We start from the raw sequence: 9,257 nt of genomic DNA, 5'->3' as shown, positions 1-9,257 counted from the left end.
AAGAGTGGGCCTTAGGGTAGACAAATATGGATTTTAATCTTAGTTTTATTTCTACTGTTACTGAACATTTTGTAGACTCCAATATCCTGTACAGGATAGGGATAATAATCACCTCAGCATATAAGGATTGAAAGAGAATGTTTGTTTTAAATACCTAATTTTCAGTACCTAAATTCAACTCAAGGAGACAAGAGATTTTCAACAAATATGAATTGCCACTAAAAATTAAGGGAAAAAATTTATAAACTGTTTTGAACCAGAGCCTAGTCAAGTTTATGAATATACTTTACAAAATATATGAACATGAATATAAAGAACCTAAGATAAAGGCCTATGTTTGAAAAAACTTAGACCTCATAGAAATATTCCTGCATGCAATACAAACACAAAAGAGGCATTTGATAAATATTTTTTCATACCCATATATTTATTAGTTTCAACTGGGTAATCCCATAAAGATACTAGAAGATATTTTAATTAAATAATAAGAATTTCTCATATTGACTAAAAATGAACCATTCCCTAAACTAATCAAAGACTAGAAAAAAATTATTATATAAAGATGTGGGGTTTTAATCTTGGTTTATTCAATAAAATTAAAATTCTAATTACAGATGCAAGAGAATGTTTATGAACACTGAAGGAAAACACTTTTTAGATATATTTTTCTGTGCCCATAAATGTCAATGAATAAATGAGAAAAAATGAAAACTTGTAATACTCTAAAATTTATAATAGAAAAACTTGCAATTAATGAAAAGACTTTCTGAGATTAAATAATATTGGTAGTTAATAACTTTATATGAGACAATAAGTTCAGTGAACTGATAATAAGTTTATCAGACTGTCCATTAACTGGTTTTATTTAAATTTAAATCTTCCATAAATCCCTCCCCCAGAAAACCTGCTACTACTTTACCATGTAAAGAAAAAAAAATTGAACTGGAAATCCATCAACAATTACACTATGTTGAACAGTAATAAAATCTGATTAACAATTTCTCGGCAAAATTTTTGTGTGTTTAGTACTTGGTGTTTCACATTTCGACTAATTTCCTTGAAATTAATTTATTATTACTTATTTTATCTTTAATAAAGAGTACATAGTAAAATGAAAAAACAGAGACTTTTATATTTAAAAATCTAGTGCACATGCTTTATTAAAAATAAAAGGAAATTCGATTAGACATTTTTAAAGATAAATATCTACTATGAAAAAATCTCTTGAAAGCTAATGAAAAGATTCAGAGGTATGTCTGCATTTCTTAATGGAAAAATTGTAAGATAGCAGATAAATATATTCAGGTCATTAAAAGATTGCAATGATCAAAGATAATTGTACTCTGAAGTTTTCAAAGTGCTTTGACACGTCAGCAGTTTTAAAATTTTTCTTCACAACAACCCATTGAGAATGGTGGAACCAGTATCAAATTTAATGTTCTTTCCTTAGGCCCTGATAACGATTTACCCAATTTTAGTATTTGAGAGAAGGGCAACTGTTCAAGTCTTCAAAAGGAAGCTCTCAGGCAGTTAAAGATTCCAAATTAGAACTTAAAAGTTATTGTCAAGTTTTCTTTACCAGGATAAAAACAGGAAATGAAAGGTAATTTGGACGATCCCATACGAAGAAATGACACTTCAATTAATATTAAGTGGGCCTATGAATCCTCAAAATATCTGTCATTTTAGTGATAGCTACTAGCTATGAGATATTTAAAACATTCTCTTACCTAATTTGAACAATTAATACCTTTGCTGAAATTGGCTCTTAAGCTTAGCTCCCATATTCAGCTAAACAGCAATCATCATCACGCATGTGATTTTGTAGACAGGCAAAGATTTAAAACATGGCTCGGTGCTTTTTTCTGCTAATATAGTACTAGTTTTTTCTGAAGATATTTTTGAAAGGCATACAAAATGGAAACTCAACAACACAAAATTGCTTTTTCACTCCAGTCAAGAGTTACTCATTGAAAAGGATGTATTTAAGCACTATGTAGCAGTTAACCAAAATGAAATTCAGTGTAACATGTTACATAAGAGCCTCTCCCTGTGATAAAAGTACATTCGTTGCTATTAAAATGTTTCCTAGAACAACTGCAATAGAAAAGAAGCAAATATTAGAAACATGAGAAAAGGACAAGACGTATATCCAAACAAAAGCTAAAGGCATTATTAATAACTCTTGATATTTGAAAACAATAGGATTTTAATAATTAAGTAGTTTTTCATTCTCATCAAATTGAAATATTGGCAATAGTAATCAGGAAATTTTGCTTGCTATGGTTTTGAAAGCATTAAATTGAGTATTATGATTAATGTTCAAAATACACTATATTTCAAATGGCAAGAAAGGCTCTCTAGATTTAAAAAAGTCTATGAAAATCCAGTTAATAGAGAAAAAAGGAAATAAATCATTTTCAAATTAAACTATGAAGTGTATTTTACTTGTGCTTTTTTACTATTTCTGGTGTGTAATAAGCAATGGTAATCATCTTAATCATTTTAGCTAGGCGATTGCATTGATTAAGAAGATAGAATAAGAAAATAATATTCTACAATCGATATTAAAATCAACACTTTAAAATTATTTCTTAATGGCATGAATTTAATATAGTGACCAACTTGTTATCATTACCAACAAAGATAGCTCTGAAACATAATGTAGTTTCAAAAGTGAATTATATAATATAATATGGAATTCTAAGCAGACTATAAGTGCAGTAAAAATGAATTATAGATTGTGACCCTAAAGAAAAGGAGACTTATTTGATCAGAATTGATCAATATCTATAGACTTTACCCCATGTCATAAGATTATCATATTAAATATTTTTAAAAACTAACTCAAGGAAAAAAAAAAACCAACTTTTTAACCCTACCGATTTTAATCATGATTTTAAAAGGAGATAATTTTTATGTGTTTGAAGGAATTTATTTGTGGTTCAGAGCCTTTTTTTATCTCAGTCTTCAGGTGTTTAAAATGGAAATTCTCAATGTAACATTTAGAGACATTTTCCTTGATTTATGAGAAATCATTTTTTACTTCTAAGGCTTAGGAAGTTAATAGCATTTCAATCCAAAGACCTATGTTTACTGGCCTAATTAAGGACAATGTTTTATTTTTATTTGCCAAATATATTAAAATTGTATGTTAAGTTGGTTACTATACAGTATAAAGGAAACATCTTTTATTATGTTAATAAAAGAGAAAAGCCATAGCACAGATAGAACATGAAAAAATAATCCAACTTTATTTTTTTTGCTGTCTAGTTTCCTCTGACTTCTCTGTCTGAAAATGATGTAAACAGTCACTAGGGAAAATTACATATACATATACATGTAAAATATGAAATATTGACCTGGCATATTGAGAGAAACAGTGGGCAGGGAGAAAACTGAAGATGGTCCTGCATACAACAAACATGAAGATGACAGTATCACCTTACATTTGCATTTTACTATTCCAAGTACAAAATCCTCTCAAGCAGTTACCTCATTCGATTTCTTATAACCCTCCCCCTCAAAATATCAAAGTTCAGTTAAATTCAACAATATGAAATTTTAATATATACATTGCTCATCATATATTTTTAAGCATCAAATAAAAATATAATACTTTCAAAATCTAGCCCATAAATTTGATTCTCTCAAATATGCACTGCTATCAGTTTTACATTGCTTTTAGAAACCCATATAGGAAAACATTAAATTTGAAAAAAGTGAGATTTTCTTTTGTGTATTATTATATGAACTTAAAATATGAGGGAAATTAACAGATATGAATGCTTTATGCAGAATAGCCTCTTAGTTTAAAGATCAAAGAAAGTATCTGAAAACTAAATACAAATAAATTAATAGTTGATAGATGATCACAGGGATGGGGAGCATGGCACAGGTAATGCAGTTAGCTAGGTGGAGAGCCAGAGGAGAGAAAGAGAAATTAGGGGGATCAGTTTACAAATTCTATAAATGTCTAACCAATTTACTGTATACTTGAAACTAAAAATAAAATAAAATTTTAAAAAATACAAATAATCATCTGTTATTCTTTCCCCAACACTTAACACTAGAATATGTTGTGTATTGATGAAATTCAAGAGATAATAGGTAACCTTGTTTTACTTTTATTATTCCAAAATTTAGAATTTCTTTTGATCTATTTACAAATTTTATTTCTAAATTGATAAAATTATCTCAGATTCTAAGTATTTGGATTTTTTTTATCCTGACTTCCAGAGTAACCAAGAAAGGTAATAATAAAAACTAACAAAAAATTGCTTTTCACTACTTTTATCTTTTATAAAATATCATGTTTTATTTTGATTGACTTTGAAATAGAAAGTAAAAACAAAAATTACATCATGTATATTCATAATGTAAATATCAACTAGATATAAAATATACTGATCCCTATATACTCTCACACTATAGTACATAGTATTTCTCAAGAACAACTACCCTTGTATTTCTCTAAAAGACAAAAAAAAAATCGAATATGAATTTTTATGTTATCTGAAGTTTCTGACAATATATATGCTGAATACCTGACAAATAAGGCCAAATCCATGAGATTCAGTTAACTTTTAGTGTGTGTGAAGAACATGCCACGTGATTCAGCAACAATGGCAAAAATGACATTTAAATGTGTAATGTGTTAAATTTTTAACCTCTTTGGTGCCTACCCAGATCAACAGCTCTCAAAAATAATCCAGAATCTGAGAAGGTAAGTTAAAGTGTGTTTGGATTACACTCTTTATGCTCTAAAATTTTTTCATTATAGAGGCCTGACTTCCAAGTAATGAGTAAATATCCACCATTGGCATAATAAACTTTTAAATGGCCATTTGATATTACACATTTCACATATGATTCAATTAAGTAGATTAAGATATAGAAGGTGAGAAACGGGTTATGTAGAACCCGTTGTAGAATCTTTTATTAAATATCTATTAAGATTTTTTTTTTTTTGCATTAAAAAAATTCACATTTGAGAACATAATTTCAGGGGAGGAGACACTGGAGGTTGCTTATTGTTAATAACCTATAAAATGACTATATAAAATTAAATAATTCTACAAAATACAAAATTCCTGCCCCCTGTAGACATTGTGTACCGTCCACATTATGCATAAATTGTGAAGATCATCAATTCTCTTATAATACTATGTGTATATAATTATGATATTCATGTTCACATATTTCTCAACAACATCCTCATTGATTAGGTGTGAAAATAAATACGAGAAATGACTGGGTCAAACACTGCTTGATGGCAGCATCAAACCAATGCACATCTATGATGGTAAGTTTTTACACGAATGTCCTTAAAACATGAGGGCAAAAGGCCCAGTACTAAAAAATATTCCTTTAGGAGCAGACTATGCAATTATGATTCTATCAATTACATGGGCATCCACATTCAGATTCACGAAACATCAATCCTAAAGAAACGTGAAATCACCTACACCTGAGTGTTATTCCCTAAACTTCCTTCATGCCACAATCCAACATTAAGTTGGATTAAGTATCAAGTTGAGATCCTCATACGGAATAAAAATGCACATGTTTAGTTCCTGAAACACAGAACTTGTATTTTTCTCATATTAATACTATCTTCCAACTTTGGAAAAAAACTTAAAGATTCAAGAAATATTCCTTAGTCCCTTGAGAAAGAATCTGAGAAATTTCAAGAAAATAAGTTACATATTAAAAGGCTCCCAACCTTCCAAAAAAAAGGATTGTTACAAAACTAAATAAGATAAAATTAGCATCAAATAAGGTCTATTTTTCATTTAGCGTATATTCTCTTGTTTAAACAAAAGAGAAGTCTCGGAGTAGGTTAATAATTATAAAATCATCTTGCATTTTCATAGCAATTTTATCACATAAAAAGAGAGAGAACTTGCATTTAGTGAGTGAGAGTCTCCCCAGTGCCACATATGAAAGTCCATTATCCACTCAAGTATTTATTAAGCGCCTACTATGTGTTTATCTAAAAGGCACGATAGATTCTAGATAGAACAAGACAAATAAGGTATCTGCCTGTTAGGGCTAACATTCCAGTGGGCGAATCAAAAATAAACTATAAAGTTAATAAAAGAGGGTAAAGAAATAGTGACATGGCTCCAAAGCAGAGAGGGGTAACTTTAGATGGAGGAGTTAGAGAAGACCTCTTAAAAAAGACACAGCCTCTTTTATGAAGTCACTCAATCTGTCCTGTGAATTAGGAAAAGCCAGAGGAGGTTATTCCTCATCTGTAGTTGAGGATAGATGCATAGCAGAGACTGGTTATTTGGGCTGTGATTTTCATTCTTTAATTCAATAAACATTATGTGCCTGCAATATGCCTGGAGTTGGCATAAATCTTTGATTTATCAAGATGAAAAAGAAATGGGTCTTTCCATGACTTTGGAGGAAACAGAAAACCAAAGAATATAGAATATGATGGTACTTGATATAATATAGGTTTTATATAGGATAATTACAAAATGCATAGAAAGACACAAAAGAGGTGCCACTAGTATATAGGGAAGTGATCAGGTAAAGTAGGCTGTGTGTGTGTGTGTGTGTGTGTGTGTGTGTGTGTGTGTTTTGTTTTTTATATCAGTTAGTGATCACATGGCAAACATGAGAGTTGTAACAGGAAATCAGATGTGATTCTCAAACAAGTTTGCTTCCCAGTAATTCATAACATGTATGTAAATCTAATTGGGGGGAAGTTCATTTTAATATAATGCTTCTATAAAAAGGAGCCTGTTCATAATACTCATTAAAATATATTATAATCTACAAACAAAATGACTGAAAGAAAAAGAAAAATATATGTTTAGTGTTCTTATGTTCAGAGACCAGAATTTTAAAAGTTCATGAACATTAATATATAAAACCCTACATTAAGACAATTTAACAATCAGCCTTACAATGGTACAAACTGAGCTGTACTCTCTTCTAACATTCATGAAATCGAGGTACACAGTAGGAAGAGTAATTGCGTTTTCCAAAGCTATACAGAATGGGAGGTTGAAATGGCTCTTACACTTGAAGCAGATAGTAATAATTTAAATTATGTTTTTAGAAAGAAATATTCTACTCTCAAAGGCCAACAATAGCATGAATCATCAGTCACAACACTGAATAATGAGACTTAAGGCTAGCAGGGACCTTGTGTAAGAGCTTACCTTATGAGGATGTGGAGTATAAAGAGGTATTTGGGTATGAACTAAAGAGTCAACAACCCGGTTACTCAAAATATATATATATATATTTTTTCTGCCTTGCCCCCCCGCCATAACGCATTATTGGGTAGATTAAAAAGACCGAAGGTCTCTGTTAAAAATGCGAGTTTATTGGAAAAGGCACATTAAGCCATTCTAATCCTTATGCAAATTAACGTATTTGATTGACGCTAAGGAAGCAGAGATTCGAATAAAAAGAATATGAAGAAAATGTGAACAACGAGAAAGGACCAAAAATTAAAAAGCACACTAGTGCCAGAACAAGGACCTTGCAGAGAGAAACAAAATGTTAGGTCAGGTGATAACCTGCTTGTATCTGATTGGGGAAGTATGAGGAGAAACATCATTAAGGAAATGACAGTGGAAGACATTTTGGAAAAGCAATGATACTGTTCACCTTCCTCGAAGGGTGCCTACTCATATTTCTTGGGGGTTCTATTCTTACTTCATTTCCTTCTTTCAAATCTTTCCATCATCTGCCCCTTTCCTACTTTCTTTCCTTTTGTTTATCAGATTTCTATTTTGACTTTATCTTTTTCCACTTTCTCAGTCAAGAATGTTGCCAGTGAAGAGCTCCAATCCTAAGTGTGTGTCCTGTGTCAGAACTCAGCTTAACCTGATGACTGGCAAAGACGAGAAGAATGCTGATTGCCAGACAGAACTTTCTCAAATAGTCAAACCACATATATCGAAACCTCCCCTCATTCCTCAGTGATAGATCTGACCTCACACAGGAGGCCGTCGCAGTGGGGAGAAGGAAGAAAAAAACTATCTTCATCATGACTATCATTTATCGCCCAAATTAGGCCACGTTCACAAGTCAAAGATTGTACTATGAGCAACTGACAATGGTACAAACATACAACCAGGATTTCCCAAGCAAATCAGAACATATAGTCACACTAGGCCAGTAACTGCAAGAATCAGCTTTGAATCACACTCACAATGACAATATAGACAACCACTCTAGTCACTGAAATGAAGGTCTGAGAATATAAAATAGACTGCTGAAGTTAAGGAAAAGAACTGAGGGAAAATGTCTGACTTTTCTTCATTGTGGTGACAATAGTTGGTATTTCTGAATACGGGACTTTATAATAATAAAAGATTTGAGCAAGTAAATCTTGAAAACACTGATATGAAATATCTACTTCACAAGAAGACCCTAAATGTAAAAACTGTCAGGTTCCAGGTTTTTTAAATGACATTTATTGTTTTGATATCTAAGTCCTAAATTAAGGAACTCCCTACTACTATCAATTTGGTCCAAGTAGCAGTGAATATTCATTTGGGAATAAAAAGAAATTGAGTTAGAATTCGACCATGTAGTATCTTACTGCATGCCTGTTGCCTTTGGAACAATTAATGAGAAAGCCGTAAGTAAAATATATTCCCACCCCCACTGAGTTACTATTGTGAGGGTGATGGTGATAGATGCCTAAGGAATTTACTCATAGTGATGAGCTTGCACATGATCCCTAGAGTCTAGACCAAATTTGCAATGCACGTGGGACTAATGGCTCTAGGTGTTTTCTTGAACTACCTCGGGTCATTTCCAGTGGTACACCCAGTCTCTCTTTTAGCACTTACCTCTGGAATAAGTTGTGAGTGAATTGCTTTTCCTTTTTTGTCCTACCACCCTCACCCACCTTTTTTAATTTTGTTTTTAAATAAGATATTTAAAACGAACAAAAAAAACCCTCATCAACATTGAAATGTGATATAGGAAATTTCCCGAAAGGTTTTTCATCAAAACTAGCTAATAATTCAGATCTAAATTCCTAGCTGAGAAAGATCAAGAGACTGAGCTTGGAGAAGACATGGCTTACAATAACTTGGTAACCAGCTCTAACTTTAAAAGTCCATGGCAGGTGAGTTACTAAGCAGTTTTATTTTATTTCCACTGAAATGGAACAAGCTGGGATGGTTTTAAATTTTAAAAAGAGGTTTCCTGGTTGAGAGAACTGATTTACTGTCAAAAATATATAATACTATATAATACTTCATCATAAATGATTT

The sequence above is a fragment of the Pteropus alecto genome, unplaced genomic scaffold (genome assembly GCF_000325575.1).
Source record: "Pteropus alecto unplaced genomic scaffold, ASM32557v1 scaffold171, whole genome shotgun sequence".
Taxonomy (NCBI): domain Eukaryota; kingdom Metazoa; phylum Chordata; class Mammalia; order Chiroptera; family Pteropodidae; genus Pteropus; species Pteropus alecto.
The sequence above is the reverse complement of the archived record's forward strand: the minus strand, read 5'-3'. Positions refer to the sequence as shown.